At 35.3% G+C, this 22,566-nt stretch overlaps 1 pseudogene; it reads right to left on the bottom strand.

Annotated features, from left to right (window-relative positions):
* Positions 1-228: 228 nt before the first annotated feature.
* LOC119520507 lies at positions 229-976 on the bottom strand (annotated as a pseudogene).
* Between the last annotated feature and the right edge of the window lie 21,590 nt (positions 977-22,566).

Genomic DNA, 22,566 nt, shown 5'->3' with positions numbered 1-22,566 from the left:
TTTTTGTACACGGAGAAAAATCATGTTCTTATCCATCATGAACAAAACTTAAAAAGGCAGAACTAGAAGATGTGTCCTTCAACAAAGTAAAGCTGTGCTAAATGTTCCAAACTTTCAATTTTTAAAATAAATATTGTCATTTTCCATCGTCTACTTTCATGTCTTCAGAGCATCATAGGAAAACCAAAGCCTACTACAAATAACAATTTTGTTTCAAGTCCCAGCTCACTATGTTTGGTAACTCATCATACCATATCCACCTGTGTTAGGAGGAGTTATTACAGGAGAAGTGTCTTGTCCTTGGGGAGGCTGAGCACCAAATCCACCCATCCAAGCAGCAGAAGGTGATTGAGTTACTGCAAATCCTTGTTGATTCCATGGCTGCCCGTACACCCCATAAGGCAGTACTTGCCACTTATTTGCCATATACTGTCTATATTATTGTGGGTTTCCATAAACTTGGCTCCACTGGCCCCACTAACTATAGTGAACCTGTTGGAAGTTGTTAGTCATATCAGGAGATTCTTTACCACAATAACGTTTAACATGTCCTTCAATTGTAGTACCATTCACTGAAACAATGGCATGGGCTGCACTTTCATGGGTTGAAAACCTGACAAATGAATAGCCCTTCTCTGGAGAAACTCTTATGTCCATAATTTGTCCAAATGGTGAAAATGTCTGACTCATAAGCTGATCTGTTAACCCAGAAGCAATTCCTCCACAGCTTATGGTACAATTTTTTGGGACTTGACTGGTTTACTACATCTTCAAATCTCAACTGCTTAGTGTTGTTTTCTTGTGTACTTTTGGGTGCAGGTGGTTTACACATGGCCCAACTGGTTCAGATCTGATGACCACCCAACCATGGACCTCCTGTATGCACAACTGCATTTTCTGCATCCAGGTTGTGATAAAAACATACAAAACCATAGCCTTTGGATTTTCCAGTTGTCATGTCTTTGACTACCCAGGATCCAATATTTTACCAAAGGGGGAAAATGCTGATTTGATATCTTCTGTTGCAATTTCTGGACTCAAATCCCCAAGAAACACATGGAAGAATTGGAACTATCTTCTTTTCTGGCTACTTGGTGCTGTTGACCAGTTATTTTGACCTCATTTCCCATTTTTTCTGCCATTTTTAGCAGCTAATGCAGCAGCTGCATCTCTGTGTTCATAAAACTCAACAAAGCAATATGGGTCATTGATTGTATGCTGCAAAACAGAAAATCCAACAGAGGAGTTGACCCTTCTGCTATTGTATTGCTGTGTTATCATTTTACAACTTTTCCAGGGTCCAATTTGACTGAATAATTGAAGTATAAGGACTTTAGTTACATCTCTGGAGAGGTTACCTACAGATATAATCCAGGGCTGTCTGTCATTTTCCATCATGGTGGATGTGATGGGTTGATCCTGGGACAAGGGGAAGGGCAGGGCTGGGGAGGGGAGAAGGTGGGGAGGAAGGGGCAGGGGACTCCAGGAACCAGCTGGGGACAGAGGAAAGGCACTGAACCCTGCTCTCAGGCTTGCTTCCCTCAGCCTGTTCTGGACACTGTGTTCCTACCAAGGGAAGCAATAGGAGGAGCAGGCCAATTGACTTTTGAAAAGGGTGCTAAGTGCACACAATGGGTAAAGAATGCCCTCTTCTAAAACAGTGTTGGGAAAACTGGACAGCAATCTGCAAAAGAAAAAATCTTCCCCCTACCTCTCACCATATGCAAGAATTAACCCAAATTGGATCAAATAACTAAATGTAAGGAGAAAAACTGTTAAATCTGTTGGGAATTGAATTTTGTACCCACAAAACCATATCCTTAATATCAACCCATTCCTGTGGGTGTAAACCCATTCTAAATAGGACCTTTGAAAGATGTTATTTTTAATTAAGCTGTGGCCAAATGCATTCATTGGGGTTTTAATCTAATTCCCAGTGTCCTTTATAGGCAGAATGAAATTCCTACTTATAAATAAAGCCATAGAGGAAGCTGGAAATCAATGGGATCTGGAGTGGAAAGGAGAATGGCATCACCATATGCATTGCCACATAATAGAAAACCAAGTATGAAGGATCACTAGCAACCAACCACAGAAATGCCAATCTTTAGCAAAAATGAATTGCTTTCCTGATGCCTCACTTTTGGAATCCTGCCAGCTTCAAAACTGTGAGCTAAGTTCTCATTGTTAAAGCCAAAATATTTTATGATATTTGCTTTACCAGCCAAAAAAGTCTGTCAAACTTCTAGAGGGAAAGATAGGGAAACCTCTTCAGTATCCTGTGTTAGGCATTGGCTCCTCAGCATTTACACCAAAAGCACAGGAAAAAAGAAAAAAACAATAGATAAATGGGACTTCATCAACATTTAATACTTTTTTCAATCAAATTACTATATCATAAAAGAAAGATAACACAACATACAGAATGGGAGAAAATATTCATAAATAATTGATAAAATAAGTGTTTATTGTCTAGAATATATAAAGTGATCCTACAACTCACCCACAAAAAGACAAACAACTCAATTAAAAATTGGCAAAACTTGAATGTTTTTCTCCCAAGAAGAGATATAAATGGCTAATAAATTCATGAAAAGATGCACATCATTACTATTAAGGAAACACAATTCAACACAGTGAAGTACAATTTCACACCCACTAGAATGTCTGCTATTAAAAATAGAAAATGAAAAGTTTTGTAGAAAATATTTAGAGAAGAGAATACTCATTCATTGTTGGTGACAATATAAAACATGTTCCAGCTGCTGTGGGAAGGAATTTGGTTGCTCATCAAAAAGTTAAGTATAGATTTACCATGTGATCCATCAATCCCACTTCTAGGAATATACCCTAAAAAATGAAATCAGGGACTCAGATATTTGCACAACAATGTTCATAGTAGCATTATTCATATGTCAAAAGATGGTAGCAACACAAGTGTCCATTACCTGAAGAATGGATAAACAAAATGTGATATACATATATAATGGAATATTATTCAACCAATAAAAGGAATGAAGTTCTGACACAAGCTATACCACACAAGAACTTTAAGACATAATGTTGAGTGAAATAAGCAAGACTGAAAAGGACAAATATTGCATGATCTGACTGATATGAAATAATTAGAACATGCAAATTTATAGAGTCAAAAACTAGAATACAGGTTAATAAGCTTTGGCATATAGGGAGAGAATAGGGAGTTAAAGGTTAAATTATAGAGTTTCCATTTTTGGGTTAATTAAGAATGGCTCTTTATATTTCCTTTTACATAAATATTATTCAATTTTCTTTTTCTCAAAATCACTCTTATTCTAGTTTTATTATTTTATTTCTCCTACTTTTTTAGATTAAATCAAATTTTTTTATTGTAGCTGACAGAAATAGTGGATTATTTTTAATTTTTGTTACATCTATAATAAGCAAGAATTTAATCTTTTCAGTAACCATGAGTGTCACTTTACCTCTCAGGCAGTGCTATGCATTGTTCATATTGACCTCGATCATATAAACATTATAGAGTTTAATATTTTAATTCCTATTTCACCAAAATTAAGCTTGTATTTTAGTATATTTTTTTAAATTTTCAAATCCAAATGTCTTGCAGTTTTTATATTTTGATTATTAATTTAAAAATATATTTTTGTCAGATAATCTAGCTCCTTTAGTTTAAAGTTTGAAAATTTGTTGAAATTTATTGATTAATTGTAATATATTTTTATATGTGACTCTTAGATTCAGGGAAAGAAAGTTTCCAATGTTGTTATGCAAATTTGTCATGAAATATATTATTCAGAATTTATAAATTTGAGGAAGCTGGTCTACTGCTGGATTAATGAGACATAGATGTGTTTTGTTCACAATGCCACTTCATTTTATTCATTAATTCAGGAAATATTTTATTGAATATCTACAATGTGCCAGTTATTCTGTACAAAATATGGCAGAAAATAAAAGGAATTTTTCTATCTTGGAGATACAGAAGTAAGTGATATGCCATGTTAGAATGCAAAAAGTAACAGAAAAAAATGAATATGTAAGACAGTCTAGAGGGTGCAAGATCTGGGGGCAAGGACATAAAGCAACTGCAAAAAGTGTGATCAGGGCAGGCCTCAATGAAGAGATGGCATTTGAACAAAGACTTCAAGGGGCAAGAGTTAGTCATATGTATTCATGAGAGGAAAGTTCTCCAAAGAGGGGAATAGCAGGGAAAAGCCCTGGACAGGTGTTGGATCCTGAAGTTTGAGGAGTTTCATCTAACAAAAGTGGCATTCTATCATGTGAGGGGGAAAGTATAAACAAATTCATGTATATGGATGGTGATAACTGTTGTGGAGGAAAAAAAAAACAAAACTAAGGGGTCCATGGATAATACAATAGGGCTTGTTCTCTTAAAACAAGAATTTATCAAAAATTCTTCAAGGATGATGTCAGTGCAAAGTTCTGCAAATTATCTGAAATTTCTTCCTGTTTATGGATCAACAAATGTTTCTTTAGATTGTTTATATACACTTACTTAGTTTTTGTAACCCATAGGAAATGCCCCAAGGAGAATATGATCCAATTATCTTCTTGCTCTAAACAACATGATGATTTATTCAATAATATTAAGCAAATGATTCTGCAATAATGCATTATATGTTGATATTTGTTGAATGAATAGAGTTCTTTGGCCTCTAATTTAAAATGATACCTTAGAAAATGTACACATATTTGATTTAACAATATATAAGAAATGTTAAGATATGAGACCTAAATGTATCTGGTAAGCTCTGATATGGGTCAATGTGTAACTTTTATAAGGCCCAGTTTCCTCAACCTGGCAATGTATCCCATATTATACTGCAAGGAAATAAGTAAATATGGGAAAGTATAATAATGTTAAGCCACAACACACCTCTTGCAAACCTAGCATATTGATTCATAGTGATCCAAATTCATTATACTTCTACTCTGTTTAAATTATTAAGTACTGTGTTTGGAGTGAATAAGGTGTAAATGTTGGCCTTTTTTTCGTATATTATTATTCAAAGTAATAACAAAAATACAAAATGACATTGGCATATGAAAATGAAACTATCAAAACATGAAGCTCTGGAGGTCTTCAGCAGTGTTGTAATTTTGTGAATTCAGAATACTGACTTATAGTTTACTCAGAAGATATAGCAACACACACACACAAAAACACACCCAGGGGTATGGGAGATGTGGGGTTTGTTTTTTTCTTATTTCTGTTCTGGAGTAATGATAATGTTCTAAAATTGATCAGGGGATTTATTCAAAACAATATGATGATACTGTGAGCCAGTGATTGTATACTTTGGATGGTTTGTGTGGTGTGTGACTATATCTCAATAAAAGTGAAGAAATAAAACACATGTAGGAGGCAAATAGAGAAAATTACCATTGGTAGGCAATGGAGAACTAACATAATTTTTTCTTTTTCCAATTCTCTAGGTGCTCCTGATGGTCTGCTTATTAAAAATACTTTTAAGGCCTATATTTAGTGCTGATAAACAACAAATACAAATGCCATGGAGTGTAAATACTCTCAGGATGAAATACCATGTTGTGATGAGGGTCTGGCAAATTTTCGAGAGTGTGTAAGGTGGTCCTCCCTGATGAAGTGACATTTGAGCCAAAATTTGAAATAATGGCTGCAGCACGATGCTAACCGTTCCTTTCACTGACCCACTTTAAAATACGAGTAGATAATAAAGGTAAACAGACATTTGAGTAAACACTCTACTTGAAAGAGAGAGAGAGAGAAACAAATACTAAAAATAAAATTGAATGAAACTGAGACAAGACAGGCTCAAGAAAAGTGAGTAGAGCAGAAACACTGGAAGGCAAGTTTCTAATAAAGGAGTAAATTCTGGAATGTACAGGTCTCAGAAACTACTGTAACAGCAGTATATAAGGTCTAAATTGCAGAGAACCACATAGGAAGGAAAGATCTGTATAGCTATGGAATTCAAGGAACTGAAAGTATAAAGTGCTTATAAATGTGGCTCACAATAAAACCACAAGAGTGATTCCTGAGCATGAAACTGGAAAAATTACATGGATATAACCCTGGTCTATGTCTACACCTCTTTCTGATTGACCCATATCAGAGCTTACCAGATACATTTAGGTCTCATATCTTAACATTTCTTATATATTGTTAAATCAAATATGTATACATTTTTTAAGGTATCATTTTAAATTAGAGGCCAAAGAACTCTATTCATTCAACAAATATCAACATATAATGCAGTATTACAGAAATGCTCATCACATTTAAAAATGGAGGAATAAAAGAATTACAATTAAACTCCATATAAGGGCATTTAAAAGTACAAAAGTCTAAAAAGAAAATAATGTTCCAAACATTATAATCTCAGTACATACTATAAGGACATATGGCAGGAAAATAAATACCATAACTTATTACAGTAAAAAAAATTGTTAGAACTCCAATTAAATGACATTAATCTGAAATGAGATCAATAGAATGATATGAAATCATGATTCAAAGAACTCAGAAATCAAAAGTAAAGGAAAACAGATATCATGACTAGTTTTAAAATACAAATGTGAGTATTCAGTGTAGAAAACACAAAAAAGGAAAGAAAAAAATGAAAAGGTAAAAGGAAATCATAGGTGATTATTAGAATGAATGACTTTCAAAAGATTTTTGAATATATGAGTGATCTAGCATTTTAAAAAGTTAGTGTAGTGATTCTGGAAAGTCATAATAAAATGTAGATTGCAAAATGTTACAGGAAATAACTTAGTTTAACTGCCAAATAAATATTACATATAAATTATCATTTGGATATTACATAATAGAAGCTTATATATATTGCATAATTAGAATGATCCTGACATAACATTTTCTTTAGATAAGAGAAAGAGCACAGAAATTTAAGTGACTTATCCAGAGTGCTAGCGTTATTTTCATTTTGAACGGTACCCAGAATTATGCTAAATATTTTGACATAGTTACTCACTATTCTGCAGGAGTCATAGAATTTGGTGTTATCAGACCAAGGCAATGGACTCTTTTGCCCAATGTGCTCAAATGACCAATTCCTGAGGCACTGGGGTTTCAAAGTGAGAAAGAGTTTTATTGCTAGGCATGAAGCAGGAGAACATATAGCATATTGGTCCAAAAATCTGTCCCCTGAGTCTACAATAATTCTGATAGTTTTATAGTACAAAAAGATGGGCAGATTTTAGGATAATGAGTACAGTGGACTCAGATGATGTAATTAGAATTGATCTAATTATTAAGCACACACAAATAGATTATATGCTTAGTCACAGAACATATGTAAGAAAATGGTGGCCTTAATATGATGTTGGGTGTGATTTACAGTATTATAATGAGGTATAGGTGACTTGCAGTTTAAAGTTTAAGTTACTGCACATGTCAGGTGGCCCCATTTTGTTAAGAACCAGCTTCAGTTATCAAGATAACTTTGGACTTGGGGTGGCTTAGTTCTGGGCTGACCTAAGACCTTTCATTAATAAACATTAGGGGGTATCTTTAGTGATCACAAGACTTTAAATTTGGAAAACTGGATAAATAGGTGCAAATGAATGTTAGTCACAAGGATTTTATAATCACAAAGGCACAAAATGAAGCCTATACCATCATCATCAGGGATCAAGGCAGCTGGATTACAGTTCTGGTTTCAGGTATTTCCTTCTGTCTACTCTAATATACCAGAAAGTAAAAAGGAATATTAGTATAATGATTCAGTAATAATAAGCAGTCCTTAAATCCTAACTTCTTGGTTATAATTGAATTATTTTCATGTCTGATGTAGAAATGAAGGGAAAAAATAAGAGAGGAAAAACACAATGGAGAAGAGGAGAAGAGAAGGTAAAGGGGGGCAGAAAGGATATTGAAGGAAATGATCACTGAAAATATCCTACCCCTTATGAAATACATAAAATTACAGATCCAATAAGTACAGCACACCACAAACAGAATAGGTCTGAATAGACCAACTCCAAGGCACCTACTAATCGGATTGTCCAATGTCAAAGACAAAGAGAGAATTCTGAAAGCAGCAAGAGAAATGTGACCCATCAATTACAAAGGAAGCTCCATAAAACTATGTGCAGATTTCTCCACAGAAACAATTTAGGTGACAAGGCAGTGGTATGCTATACGTAAGGTACTGAAAGATAACAAGTGCCAACCAAGAATTCTATATCTGGCACAACTCTCCTTTAAAAATAAGGAAGAGTTTAAGATATTTTCAGTAAAACAGACACTGAAATAGTTTATGAACCAGAAAATTGCTCTACAAGAAATTCTAAATGGAACACTGCAGGCATACAGGAAAAGACAGGAGAGTGAAATTTGGAGAAGAGTATAGGAATGATGACTATCAGTAAGTGGAGAGAGAGAGAGAGAGAGAGAGAGAGAGAGAGAGAGAGAGAGAGAGAGAGAGAGAGAGAGAGAGAGAATAAGATTGGACCTATGAAATAAAATAGACAAAATGGTAAATTATTGCACAATATTGTAAGCACACTGAACAAAGCTGAGTGAGAGTATGGTTGGAAGACGAAGTCAAGGGCATGTGTGACATCAGAAGGGAGGACAGAGAATAAGGACTGGGACTTTACTGAACTTAGTGAAGAATCACTTAGTGAAAACTAAAACTTAATTTAGTGAAAGCTAAGGTGGACAATGATGTCGATCAATGTACAAATATAGGATTGTTTTTACATGAAGGAGAACAAATGAATGTCATCGTTGCAAGGTGTTAAAAATGGGATGGTGTATGAGAAAATACAATCAATGCAAATTAGCATCTATAGTAACAGTAACATTTTAATAGACTTCCATTAACTATAATAAAGTCAATATACAAAAGCTATATGTCAAGAAGAGTGGGATATAAAGGAGAGATATGGGATCCTTGGTGCAATTATTGTTTACCCTTTAATTTGATTTTACTTAATTTTTTTATCTTCATTTTTATTCCTCTTCTGTTTTTTCAGAAGAAATAGGAATGTCCTCATATAGATTGTGATGGTGAATGCATAACTTTTGATTATAACAGGAACCATTGCGTGCTTATGTAGGATGGATTGTATGGTGTGTGAATAAAGCTTTAAAAAGGTGGGGAAGTAGAATGGTGCAGTCATTTTGGAGGGCAGTATGCTTGTTCCAGAGAAGCCCAAGTATAGAATTGCCAGATATAGATAGAAGGTAGCCTCCACCCCCACCCCTGCCTGCAGCTCTGCCCACCTCAGAGTCCCCCAAGATACAGCCTGAGCCCAGTGCAGAACCCAGGCTGCTGCTAAAAGTGGAGGATCCCGGGCCAAGGAGGATCCTGGGGCTGAGACCACTCCTATGCTGGCCTCTCAGGTTCACTTCACCCAGGGGGAGGTGGAAAGTGAAGTGGGAAGCCCCACAGCAAAGGCACTTCCTCAGGCACTTGTTGAAGAAAAGCCATCTGCCCCCATCCCCATCCTGCTGGAAGAGGGGAGTGCAGGTGTGGGTGATAAGGCACCACCTCCACCAGAGATGTCTGCAGAAGTGACACAGAGACAGAGACCTCAGCAATTCAGGAAAAGGAGTGGGATGACACAGCTGCCATGCTGGGCAGCTTTATTGATTGCCCTTCTAATGAGGAGAAGCCAACACCTGCCCCAGAGCTCCATACCTAGCCCACTCCTGCTGCCCAATTCCCCTTTTCCAGTAAAGTTATGTCCTTATCTATCTTTTCAGTTCTTCTAATGGAAGAAATGAAAACATGGTGAACACTAGCATTCTTTAATGGAACACTGTTGGGCTCCAAATCTAAGGGAAGCCCTGACATTCCAATTTCTATTTATATGTCTACAGGGCAAAATCTCCTGTTAAGGGAGTCAGCCTAGTTATATCCTCCTGTTTGATTTTGAAATGTAAAATGGTAGTAATGGCAAAGGCAATCACAAAGAGGTTTGGCTCAAGTGGCTGAATTTCCCTGTGCAAAATAAAGGAAGAAATTGTTTTATTCACTTGACTAAATGAGTGTTAAAGAAAATTAAAAGAAAATTAAAATAAAAACCTTTGAATTTAAGTATTTATTTTCCAGTTACTGATGATAAATTTACTCCATCCTGTTCACAAATTACACTATCTTCAAATTTACAAACACGAAGGAGTGGTGGTGTTTTTTAATCAAAAACTTTTACAGTGGAAAGCACCCATATAAGAATTAGTTTCATGAAGAGTGTACATGAAATGCCTTTCTTTAATGGTCATAATTATAAGACAGATGGAACCACAACAGTATCACTAGATTGTAATAAATTCAAATAGGAAACAAATATGGAAAATATGTAATTTTAAAATATTTCCAGGTGATTGAAAATCAAGGTAAATTAGATTCACATTTCTACTTGTCTTACAGTAAAGCACTTCAACTAAATGATTTTGTGCTTTTTCTGGCAGTGATGTTACCATTACTCCTTCAGGAATAGTGGTAAACCAGGTAACAGGTGAAGGTAGGTGCATTTTTTTTTTTTTTACATACAAAAGCAGTGAAATGTCTTTTATTTTTATTTTTCAGATTTTATTTTTGAAAGTTAATATCAATTAATTGCCCATTTCAGGCTTTGCAGCATGTTTTAACATTATTGTTGCTCAAATTGAACTTAATTACAATATTTACTGTTTCTCTATTGATATGCTCAGTATTCCCTCAATGTCCTTGGATGGACTTTTGAGAAATATTTCTGTCAGTAAGAAGTCACAGCCATTTCACTAATACATTAGAGCTGTTTATGTAGTCTCTAAAATAATTATCAAATAAATAGCAACCAATGAAAACTAATAAAATTCTCTATAAAAGCTATTGCTGAAAAAAATTAAATCATGAAATTTGCTGTAAGTAGTATTTGACTTCTTGTATTATTCTCTATGACATCAGACTAATTCTCATTCAATGGATTGTGAAGAAAAAAAGTGCATGACCAAAAAAAAAAACAATGAAGAGGTACTAGTATATGAACTGAAAGTCTAAGAGATTGGGCACAATTTCATCCAGGAATCATAATTAGAAACAAGAATTTGGCATGTTTTTCCTTCAACATGTCATAGTCCAAAGTGTTTGAACCATTCTTAATGCATTAGTCCCTATATTTCCCAGGATTTAAAGGCGTAAAACATGTGCCATGCACAGGGCCAGACTGCATTCACTGGCATAGAAATGATTTATATCCATAACATAAAACACCTCAAGGTTTTATCATACTGAGATGTTCATATATAAAAAAGAGTAAGTATAAATCAGCTTAAAATTACTGCAATGTGAAGGAAGCAATCTGTCTTTATTTTCAGAAAGGCTCTCATAGATCTAGGTGAAAAATTTTTCTAATACATAGAGTACATAGCTTCATAATTGTGGGGTTAGGGAAAAACATGCTCATTTGACTCTGAGAATTCTAGATTAAATTAAATGATTAAGTTAAATTCTGATTTCTGTGTAAATTCAGGCAACTTATACTGTCTCATGAAAACACACACACAAAGAAATCTTATAAGTTCTAATGTAGTTTGAGTGCTATGTTAATAAAATAAGTTCTAAAGGTATTGATTACTGTTATAATATGTATCAATGTATAGTTTGGACATAACAAGAAAATACATTTCTGTTAAAAAAATCCTCATTCTCTTTCTCTCCCTCCACCTTTCTCTCCCTGTCTCTCTGTCTCTCCCTTCCAATAATCCATGGGCTACATACAGAAATATTTACTGAGGAATGTTAGGGGCAAAAGAGGAATTGGGAGGATAGGAAGAAGCACAGTGAAAAGAAATAGTTATGTGAGCAATTCTGAAAAATGTATCAATACATAATCGACTAAAGTAATTCATTTCAAAATACATCTCGACTAACACACACTGGAGAAATTTCAGCAATACTAAAACTCTAACCTTGAATTCACTGATATGTCTGAGACAAGGCAACAGTTGTGGAGGATCAAGAATCTGTATAACCCTGCATTAAAATCTCAAATTTAGCACCTATTGGCCATGTGAGCTTTGAAAAGCAACATCATCTTTCCCAAACAAAGAGTGACTAAAACTGACACAAATTTTCTGGCATGTCCTCTTCAACTTCTTGAACATGGTGTCATTGCAGAGTGCTCATTTCTGAGATGTATTGAAATATTTGTATTAAACTAAAGTTTTGATTATATGTGAAGTATGCACAAAATTAAAATATCACATCTAAATTTTATATACCTAAAATAAAATAGTGAGTTATGAAATCAATTATTTTTCACCAAAGCATTGAACAAGAAAGCTCTCTAAACCAGAATCAAAGTATTTCTCCTTTGAGTTATGCATATGTTTGTTATATGAAAATAAGTACGCATTAAGTAAGTATCATTCTATTGAGTATACATCCAGCAAATACCAATATTCTATGCTATAAGGGATGAAAATGATTCATTTTTCTCACTACATTTTTGCTTATGACATGTCAGTGGAATAATGGTATGTTGACTTAAATTCTCCTGATACCCTCGACAGTATAATTTTCTGACCATTTGTGGTCACAGATTTTCTGTTAAGCAAGAAACTGGATTACAAATGGGAACAAGTTTTATAGCTAACCATGCCCCACTATATAAATTAAATCATTCTATGGAACTAGAAACATGGTAGAGAAAATGAATGGAATTTAGCAATTTCATTCTATCTGCTCTGCAAGGAAGTATTCCTGTTAGCTAATATTTCAGGATTATTCCACTGATTGCGTCCATGTGTACTTGATTTCACTGTGAGGAGGTAGAGGCTGGAAAAAATATAGATCCTGAATTAAAAAAAATAAAAAATCTGAAAGACTCAAAATCATTTTCTCAACTCTTATATGTTCTGAAAGCATAAAGTAGCATATGTTCATGAGAACAGTTTCACAAACATTAAACTTGAGAAGAAGGAAAGCTCTGATAGGAACTACCACATATTAAGTGGTTAATAGGGTTATGAAATTTGTGATTATCATTTATGTAATCTACATAGCAATCTGCAAAACAAAATATTGTTCTTTTATTCTAGAGAAAATTCATGCTAAGATAGATGTATAATTTGACCAAATACACACAGCTAGTTATCATCTCAGCCAGGATTCAAGTCCAGGTTTCTATGACTTCACATGTTAAGCCACTAAACTATATATTATATCCCACTGTGGGATGCAAATCTCTGGAATTATTATTGCTTAGAAACAATACAAACAAATTGCTAAATTCCATTCATTTTCTCTACCATGTTTCTAGTTCCATAGAATGATTTAATTTATATAGTGGGGCATGGTTAGCTATAAAACTTGTTCCCATTTGTAATCCAGTTTCTTGCTTAACAGAAAATCTGTGACCACAAATGGTCAGAAAATTATACTGTCGAGGGTATCAGGAGAATTTAAGTCAACATACCATTATTCCACTGACATGTCATAAGCAAAAATGTAGTGAGAAAAATGAATCATTTTCATCCCTTATAGCATAGAATATTGGTATTTGCTGGATGTATAATCAATAGAATGATACTTACTTAATGCGTACTTATTTTCATATAACAAACATATGCATAACTCAAAGGAGAAATACTTTGATTCTGGTTTAGAGAGCTTTCTTGTTCAATGCTTTGGTGAAAAATAATTGATTTCATAACTCACTATTTTATTTTAGGTATATAAAATTTAGATGTGATATTTTAATTTTGTGCATACTTCACATATAATCAAAACTTTAGTTTAATACAAATATTTCAATACATCTCAGAAATGAGCACTCTGCAATGACACCATGTTCAAGAAGTTGAAGAGGACATGCCAGAAAATTTGTGTCAGTTTTAGTCACTCTTTGTTTGGGAAAGATGATGTTGCTTTTCAAAGCTCACATGGCCAATAGGTGCTAAATTTGAGATTTTAATGCAGGGTTATACAGATTCTTGATCCTCCACAACTGTTGCCTTGTCTCAGACATATCAGTGAATTCAAGGTTAGAGTTTTAGTATTGCTGAAATTTCTCCAGTGTGTGTTAGTCGAGATGTATTTTGAAATGAATTACTTTAGTCGATTATGTATTGATACATTTTTCAGAATTGCTCACATAACTATTTCTTTTCACTGTGCTTCTTCCTATCTTCCCAATTCCTCTTTTGCCCCTAACATTCCTCAGTAAATATTTCTGTATGTAGCCCATGGATTATTGGAAGGGAGAGACAGAGAGACAGGGAGAGAAAGGTGGAGGGAGAGAAAGAGAATGAGGATTTTTTTAACAGAAATGTATTTTCTTGTTATGTCCAAACTATACATTGATACATATTATAACAGTAATCAATACCTTTAGAACTTATTTTATTAACATAGCACTCAAACTACATTAGAACTTATAAGATTTCTTTGTGTGTGTGTTTTCATGAGACAGTATAAGTTGCCTGAATTTACACAGAAATCAGAATTTAACTTAATCATTTAATTTAATCTAGAATTCTCAGAGTCAAATGAGCATGTTTTTCCCTAACCCCACAATTATGAAGCTATGTATTCTATGTATTAGAAAAATTTTTCACCTAGATCTATGAGAGCCTTTCTGAAAATAAAGACAGATTGCTTCCTTCACATTACAGTAATTTTAAGCTGATTTATACTTTTTTAAATATATGAACATCTCAGTATGATAAAACCTTAAGATGTTTTACGTTATGGATATAAATCATTTCTATGCCAGTGAATGCAGGCTGGGCCTGTGCATGGCACATGCTTTATGCCTTTAAATCCTGGGAAATATAGGGACCAATGCATTAAGAATGGTTCAAACACTTTGGATTATGACATGTTGAAGGAAAAACATGCCAAATTCTTGTTTCTAATTATGGTTTCTGGATGAAATTGTGTCCAATCTCTAAGACTTTCAGTTCGTATACCAGTACCTCTTCATTTTTTTTTTGTCTGGTCATGCACTTTTTTCTTCACAATCCATTGAATGAGAATTAGTCTGGAAAATGTCAATAGAGGAAAAACTAAGATGGCAGCTAGTTGAGACAGGGCAAAAATCCCCTCCATGAAAAACACTAGATAAAAACCAGAAAGAGACCCAGAATACCAGTTACAGTGATGCGCCAGCTGGATGAGGTCTGCTAGTCCCCAGGGGCCATATACTTGGTGAAACCAGGAGACTGCATTCTGAAAAAAGTGAGTAAGCTGGCTGGAAGACCACAGCCATGCGGCAGTCCAGGGAAGCCAGGGTTTGACATTTGGAGACCGATGGGCTCTTTAAAAAGAAAAAAAGGGAAAAACCCAGGAGCAGCTGCAGCTGTGATAGTGGGGACCACACAGTAAAACACAGCAATATGGGGCTGGGCCAGCCTCTTAGCATCTGGCCTGGTAGATAGCCTGCTGGAGATACCCTTGGGGCCAGGGGAATGGAGGGGAGAGCCAGAAGCAGAAAGAAACCCCATGGGTAACAGCTGGCTCCCTGGAGGGCTGGATAAACTCCTGCCTGGGGCTATGCCCACAGCCCAGAGCCCTGCCAGTTGTCCCAGAGCTGGGAAGGAGGAACTGTGCAAGGAGGGGGTTGTGGAGATGCCCTGTTTGGCCATCTTTGCATCAGGCTGAAAGCGCCCTGGAATGGCCCGGCAGCCCGGGGCTTCCCTTGAGTGATGGTGCACACTGGTGACATAGCACAGCATTCCCTTGGCAGAGGTCCTGGAGGATCATGGCTGGGCAGGGGGACTTGCTCAGAGAACCCAGGGACACTACACCAAGTCCAGTGGTTTGTGGGACAGTGAGAGAGAGGGTCTGGGGCTGAAATGAAATGAAGGCTTAGACTCTTGCAGCGGCCTTGAAACTCCGGGTACCTGGGGGATTTGAATATTAAAGCTGTCCTTCCTCCCTGGCCACCTGTACACACACCACATATTCAGGGTGGATGGCTCCAGCAACACACCCAAACTGAGTTCTCCAACTGAACCCCACAAGAATCATTACCCCAACACCACAGGAACAAGGTGGAGAACTGACTTGAGGGGTATAGGTGACTCACAGATGCCACCTGCTGGTTAGTTAGAGAAGGTTTATGCCACCAAACTGTGTTTCTGAAACATTAGATAGGTATTTTTTTTTACAACTTGAAAGAACCCTAGCAAGCAAAGCAAATGCCAAGAGGCCAAAAACAACAGAAAATCTCAATGCATATGATAAAACCAGATGATATGGAGAATCCAACTCCAAACACACAAATCAAGTTATTGGAAGAGACACAGTATTTGGCAAAATTAATCAAAGAACTACAATCAAGGAATGAAAACATGGCAAAGGATTTAAAGGACATCAAGAAGACCATGGCCCAGGATATAAGTGACATAAAGAAGACCCTAGAAGAGCAGAAAGAAGAGATTGCAAGAGTAAATAAAAAAATAGAAGATCTTATGGAAATAAAAGAAACTGTTGGCCAAATTAAAAAGACTCTGGATATTCACAATACAAGACTAGAGGAAGCTGAACAACATCTCAGTGTCCTAGAGGTCCACAGAACAGAAAATGAAAGAACAAAAGAAAGAATGGAGAAAAAATTTGAAAAAAATCAAAATGGATCTCAGGGATATGATAGATAAAATAAAACATCCAAACTTAAGATGCATTGGTGTCCCAGAAGGGGAAGAGAAGGGTAAAGTTCTAGAAAGAATATTTAAAGAAATTGTTGGGGAAAACTTCCCCAACCTTCTAAACAATATAAATACACAAAGCATAAATGCCCAGCAAACTCCAAATAGAATAAATCCAAATAAACCCACTCCGAGACATATTCTGATCACACTGTCAAATACTGAAGAGAAGGAGCAAGTTCTGAAAGCAGCAAGAGAAAAGCAATTCACCACATACAAAGGAAACAACATAAGACTAAGTTGTGACTACTCAGCAGCCACCATGGAGGTGAGTAGGCAGTGGCATGACATATTTAAAATTCTGGGAGAGAAAAATTTCCAACCAAGAATACTTTATCCAGCAAAACTCTCCTTCAAATTTGAGGGAGAGCTTAAATTTTTCACAGGCAAACAAATGCTGAGAGACTTTGCCAATGAAAGACCTGCCCTACTTCAGATTCTAAAGTGAGCCCTACCAACAGAGAAACAAAGAATGGAGAAAGAGATATAAAGAATTTTAACCAACATATATAGTACCTTACTTCCCAAATCACCAGGACACTCATTTTTCTGTAGCGATCATGGATCTTTTGCCAGAAGGGACCATAAGTTAGGAAATGAAACAAGCCTCAAGAAATTAAAAAAAAAAAAAATTGAATATACTCAAAGAACATTCTCGAAACACAATGGAATACAAATAGAAGTCAATAATTTTTGAACTGTAACTCCACTATTTACTTCCTACATGATATAAAATACACAAATGCTAATGACAAATCAGTGGTTTTGAACTCAATGTAAAATATGTAATTTTAAACAACTATATAAAGGTGGGGGAATGAAGGAGTATAGGAGCATAGTTTATGTGTCCTATTGAAGTGAAGGTGGTATCAAAGAAAAACAAGATTGTTATGGATTTAAGAGGATAATTTTAAGCCCCACAGTAAACACAAAGAAATTGTCAGAGAATATAAACATAGAGATGAAATGTTGAGTTTGGGTTAAGAGAAATGGGGGAAGGGGCAATGGGGAGTTAAGAAATGAGTGTAGAGTTGCTGTTTGAGATGAAGGAAATTTCTAGTAATGGATGGTGGGAAAGAGCATTACAACATTCTAAATGTGATTAATCCCACTAATGGAAGGCTAGGGAGGGTGTGGAATGGGAAGATTTAGGATGTATATATGTTTCCACAACTGAAAAAAAAAAAAAAAGAAAGACAGTGTAAATAGATGATGATTGAATGCCAAGATGAACTTGGATGGGATTGGAGGATAGAGGACAGGTGACTCAAAGGGACACAGTTGAGACATAAGGAAAAGGAAATATAGAATGTAAGCTTTGTATCATTGTTGAATCTCTTGTACTTCTTAGCTGTGCTTAATGGGATTGCATAAAAGAATGTTCTTGTTCATGGGAAGTGTATATATGAATTATAGTGTATGTTCAAGGATGTGTGGAGCTAGCTCTCATATGTTCAGAAGACAGAGCAATAGATGATGGATGATAGGGAGGGAGTGAGGGAGGGAGGGAAAGAAATAGCGATGTGACAGCATGTTAAAGTTGGTGGATTGAGCTCTCGGGGGATGGGGGTCAGGGTATGATGGAATTCTGTATATGGGGTTAGTATTGTTTTTGCAACTGTTCCTATGACTTTGAATTTATTTCAAAATAAAAAAAAATAGAAGAGAATTAATCTGATGTCATAGAGAATAATACCAGAAGTCAAATACTACTTACGGCAAATTTCATTATTTAATTTTTTTCAGCAATAGCTTTTATAAAGAATTTTATTGGTTTTCATTGTTTGCTATTTATTTCATAATTGTTTTAGAGACTACATAAACAACTGTAATACATTAATGTAATGGCTGTGACTTCTTACTGACAGAAATATTTCTTAAAAGTTTATCCAAGGACATTGAGAGAATACTGAGCATATGAATAGAGAAACACTAAATACTATAATTAAGTTAAAATTGAACAACAATAATAATGTTAAAACATGTTGCCAAGCCCAAAATGGGCATTTAATTGATATGAATTTTGAAAAAGAAATCTGAAAAAGAAAAACAAAAGACATTTATTTCACTGCTTTTGGTTGTAAAAAAAAAAAAGGTGCACCTACCTCCACAATGCTTTCTGTTTTCCAGTTTACCACTATTCCCTAAAGGACTAACAGTAACATCACTGCCAGAAAAGAGCACAAAATCATTTAGTTGAAGTGCTTTACTGTAAGACAAGTAGAAATGTGAATCTAATTTACCTTGATTTTCAATCACCTGGAAATATTTTCAGATTGCATAATTTCTGTATTTGTTTCTTATTTAAGTTTAATACAATCTAGTGATATTGTTTTGGTTCCACCCATCTTATAACTATGACCATTAAAGAAAGGCATTTCATGCACACTAGCAAACATGCAACTAATTCTCAGATGGGTGCTTTCCACTATAAAATTTTTGGATTAAAAAACACAAACACTCATTAATGTTTGTAAATTTTAAGATAATGTAATATGAGAACAGGATACAGTAAATTTATCATCAATGAACTGGAAAATAAATATTTAAATTCAAAGGTTTTTATTTTAATTTTATTTTAATTTTCTTTAATACTCATTTAGCCAACAAGTGGAATGATACAATTTCTTTCCTCATTTTGCACAGGGAAATTCAGCCACTTGAGCCAAACCTCTTTGTGATTGCCTTTGCCATTACTACCTTTTTACATTTCAAAATCAAACATGAGGATATAACTAGGTTGACTCCCTTAACAGGAGATTTTGCCCTGCAGACATATAAATAGAAATTGGAATGTCAGGGCTTCCATTAGATTTGGAGCCCAACAGTGTTCCATTAAAGAATGCTAGTGTTCACCATGTTTTCATTTCTTCCATTAGAAGAACTGAAAAGATAGTTAAAGACATAACTTTGCTGGAAAAAGGGAATTGGGCAGCAGTAGTGGGCTAGGTATGGAGCTCTAGGGCAGGTGTTGGCTTCTTCTCATTAGAAGGGCAATCAATAAAGCTGCCCAGCATGGCAGCCATGTCATCCCTCTCCTTTTTCTGTATTGCTGAAGTCTCTGTCTCTGTGTCACTTCTGCAGACATCTCTGGTGGAGGTGGTGCCTTATCACCCACACCCGCACTCCCCTCTTCCAGCAGGATGGGGGTGGGGGCAGATGGCTTTTCTTCAAGTGCCTGAGGAAGTGCCTTTGCTGTGGGGCTTCCCACTTCACTTTCCACCTCCCCCTGGGTGAAGTGAACCTCAGAGGCCAGCATAGGAGTGGTCTCAGCCCCAGGATCCTCCTTGGCCCGGGATCCTCCACTTTTAGCATCAGCCTGGGTTCTGCTTTGGAGTCAGGCTGTACCTTGGGGGGACTCTGAGGTGGGTAGAGCTGCAGGCAGGGGTGGTGGTGGAGGCTACCTTCTACCTCTCCACTGCTGAGGGGCTGCAGGATCATATGGCAATCCTATACTTGGGCTTCTCTGGAACAAACACACTGCCCTCCAAAAGGACTGCAGCATTCTACTTCCCTACCAGCAGTGAATAGGTACAACCCTCTCTCCACATTTTCTCCAGCACCTGTATCTTTCTGTAGATTTTTTAAAGTTTTATTCACAAACCATACAATCCATCCTACATAAGCAATCAATGGTTCCTGTTACAATCAAAATTATGCATTCACCACCATAATCTATATGAGGACATTCCCATTTCTTCCACAAAACAGAAGAGGAATAAAAATGAAGATTAAAAAATTAAATAAAATTAAATTAAAAGGATAAACAACAACACCAAGGATCTCATATTTTTCCCTTATATCCCACTCTTATTCACATATAGCTTTTGTATATTTCCTTTATTACAGTTAATGGAAGCATATTAAAACATTACTGTTACTCTAATTTGCATTGTTATTCTACTTTGCATTGATTATATTTTCCCATACACCATCCCATTTTTAACACCTTGCAATGATGACATTCATTTGTTCTCCTTCATGTAAAAACAATCCTGTATTTGTGCATTGATCAACATCATTGTCCACCCTAGCTTTCACTAAGTTAGGTTTTAGTTTTCACTAAGTTCAGTAAAGTCCCAGTCCTTATTCTCTGTCCTCCCTTCTGATGTCACACATGCCCTTTGACTTCCTCTTCCAACCATACTCTCACTCAGCTTTGTTCAGTGCACTTACAATTTTGTGCAACAATTTACAGTTTTTTCTATTTTATTTCATAGGTCCAATCTTACTTATTCTCTCTCTCTCTCTCTCTCTCTCTCTCTGTCTCTCTGTCTCTCTCCACTTATTGATAGTCTTCATTCCTATACTCTTCTCCTAATTTCTATCTCCTGTCTTTTCCTATGTGCCTGCAGTGTTCCATTTAGAATTTCTTGTAGAGCAATTTTCTGGTTCATAAACTATTTCAGTGTCTGTTTTTCTGCAAATATTTTTAAATCTTCCTTATTTTTAAAGGGAGTTGTGCCAGACATAGAATTCTTGGTCACTTTTTATCTTTCATATCTTAGATATATCATACCACTGCCTTCTCACCTAAATTGTTCTGTGGAGAAATCTGCCCGTAGTTTTATGGAGCTTCCCTAGTATGTGATGGATCACTTTTTTCTTGCTGCTTTCAGAATTCTCTTTGTCTTTGACATTTGACAATCTGATTAGTAGGTGCTTTGGAGTCAGTCTATTCAGATCTCTTCTGTTTGGGGTGTGCTGTACTTACTGGATCTGTAATTTTATGTCTTTTGTAGGAGATAGGATATTTTCAGTGATCATTTCTTTCAATATTTTTTCTGCCCCCTTTTACCTTCTCTTCTTATCTTTTCCATTGTGTTTTCCCTCTCTTTTATTGTTCCCTTCATTCCCACAAGTTCTGCCAATAGTTTCATCAAACATTCAAATTTTTCCTTATATTAGCCCAGTATCTTTTTTGCATCCTTCATCACTTTGGCAATATCTTCCCTCAACTCATAGATTTGATTTTTGAATTGATTTAGCATGTTTATTTGAACATCTTTAATTAGTTGTTTCAATTCCTGTAGCTCATGGAGTGTTAGTTTGTTCCCTTGGGTCATATCTTTGTTTATCCTAGTGTGACTTGTAATTTTTTGTTGGCATCTAGGCATCTGGTTTCATTGGTCAGTTTTTCCTAGAAGTTGGATATTGTATAATAGAATCTCACATATATTTAATAATTTGAATGAAACTAGACTGTTATGAATGCTTCCCTTTATGAACACATGTATCAAGATGAAAATATTATATCATAGGCATTACTATTGTACTCATTTTTTAGATTAGAAAAATGGTCCCCAAAGTTAAGTGTCTTATCCAGTATCATAATCATTAAGTGTTGGCTCTGATTCTACAAAGATTGTTTGAATCTGGAGGGAATGTTCATCACATTGTATTCCTATTACAATTAATTTCCAGAGAAAAAGAAAAAGTACCAGATACATAATAAATAGATACTTTTAATGAATCATTTACTGTTCTTTCATATCTAGTAATATTTAACACTAATGGTAGATCAGAAATTAAATTGTAGGCTACTTTACTGTTTGTATAAATTTTGGACAACACATTCATATTAATTTTCAAGAGATATGATTTAAAATCAAGTTGCTTCTGAAAATTATGTTTTGAATATATGTGTATTGCTCATACTTTCTGATTCCACAAATTCTATATTGCCATTTTTGCAAATCCTGTCATTACTTAGGTAAAGTATAAATGATATATCTATGAATATGGATATTCTTCCAATAACATCATTTTATTTTATCAAACTAGTATCTCTTAGTTTTGAGAAAATTCTTACCATGGGCCATAGGTGAAAATCTTCTTTGAGCATTATCTGTCTAAATGTTTGTCAACCTCAAAATTTTCCCACAAATACAATGTGT

The sequence above is a fragment of the Choloepus didactylus genome, chromosome 25, assembly GCF_015220235.1.
Source record: "Choloepus didactylus isolate mChoDid1 chromosome 25, mChoDid1.pri, whole genome shotgun sequence".
Classification (NCBI taxonomy): Eukaryota; Metazoa; Chordata; class Mammalia; order Pilosa; family Megalonychidae; genus Choloepus; species Choloepus didactylus.
The sequence above is the reverse complement of the archived record's forward strand: the minus strand, read 5'-3'. Positions and strand labels throughout refer to the sequence as shown.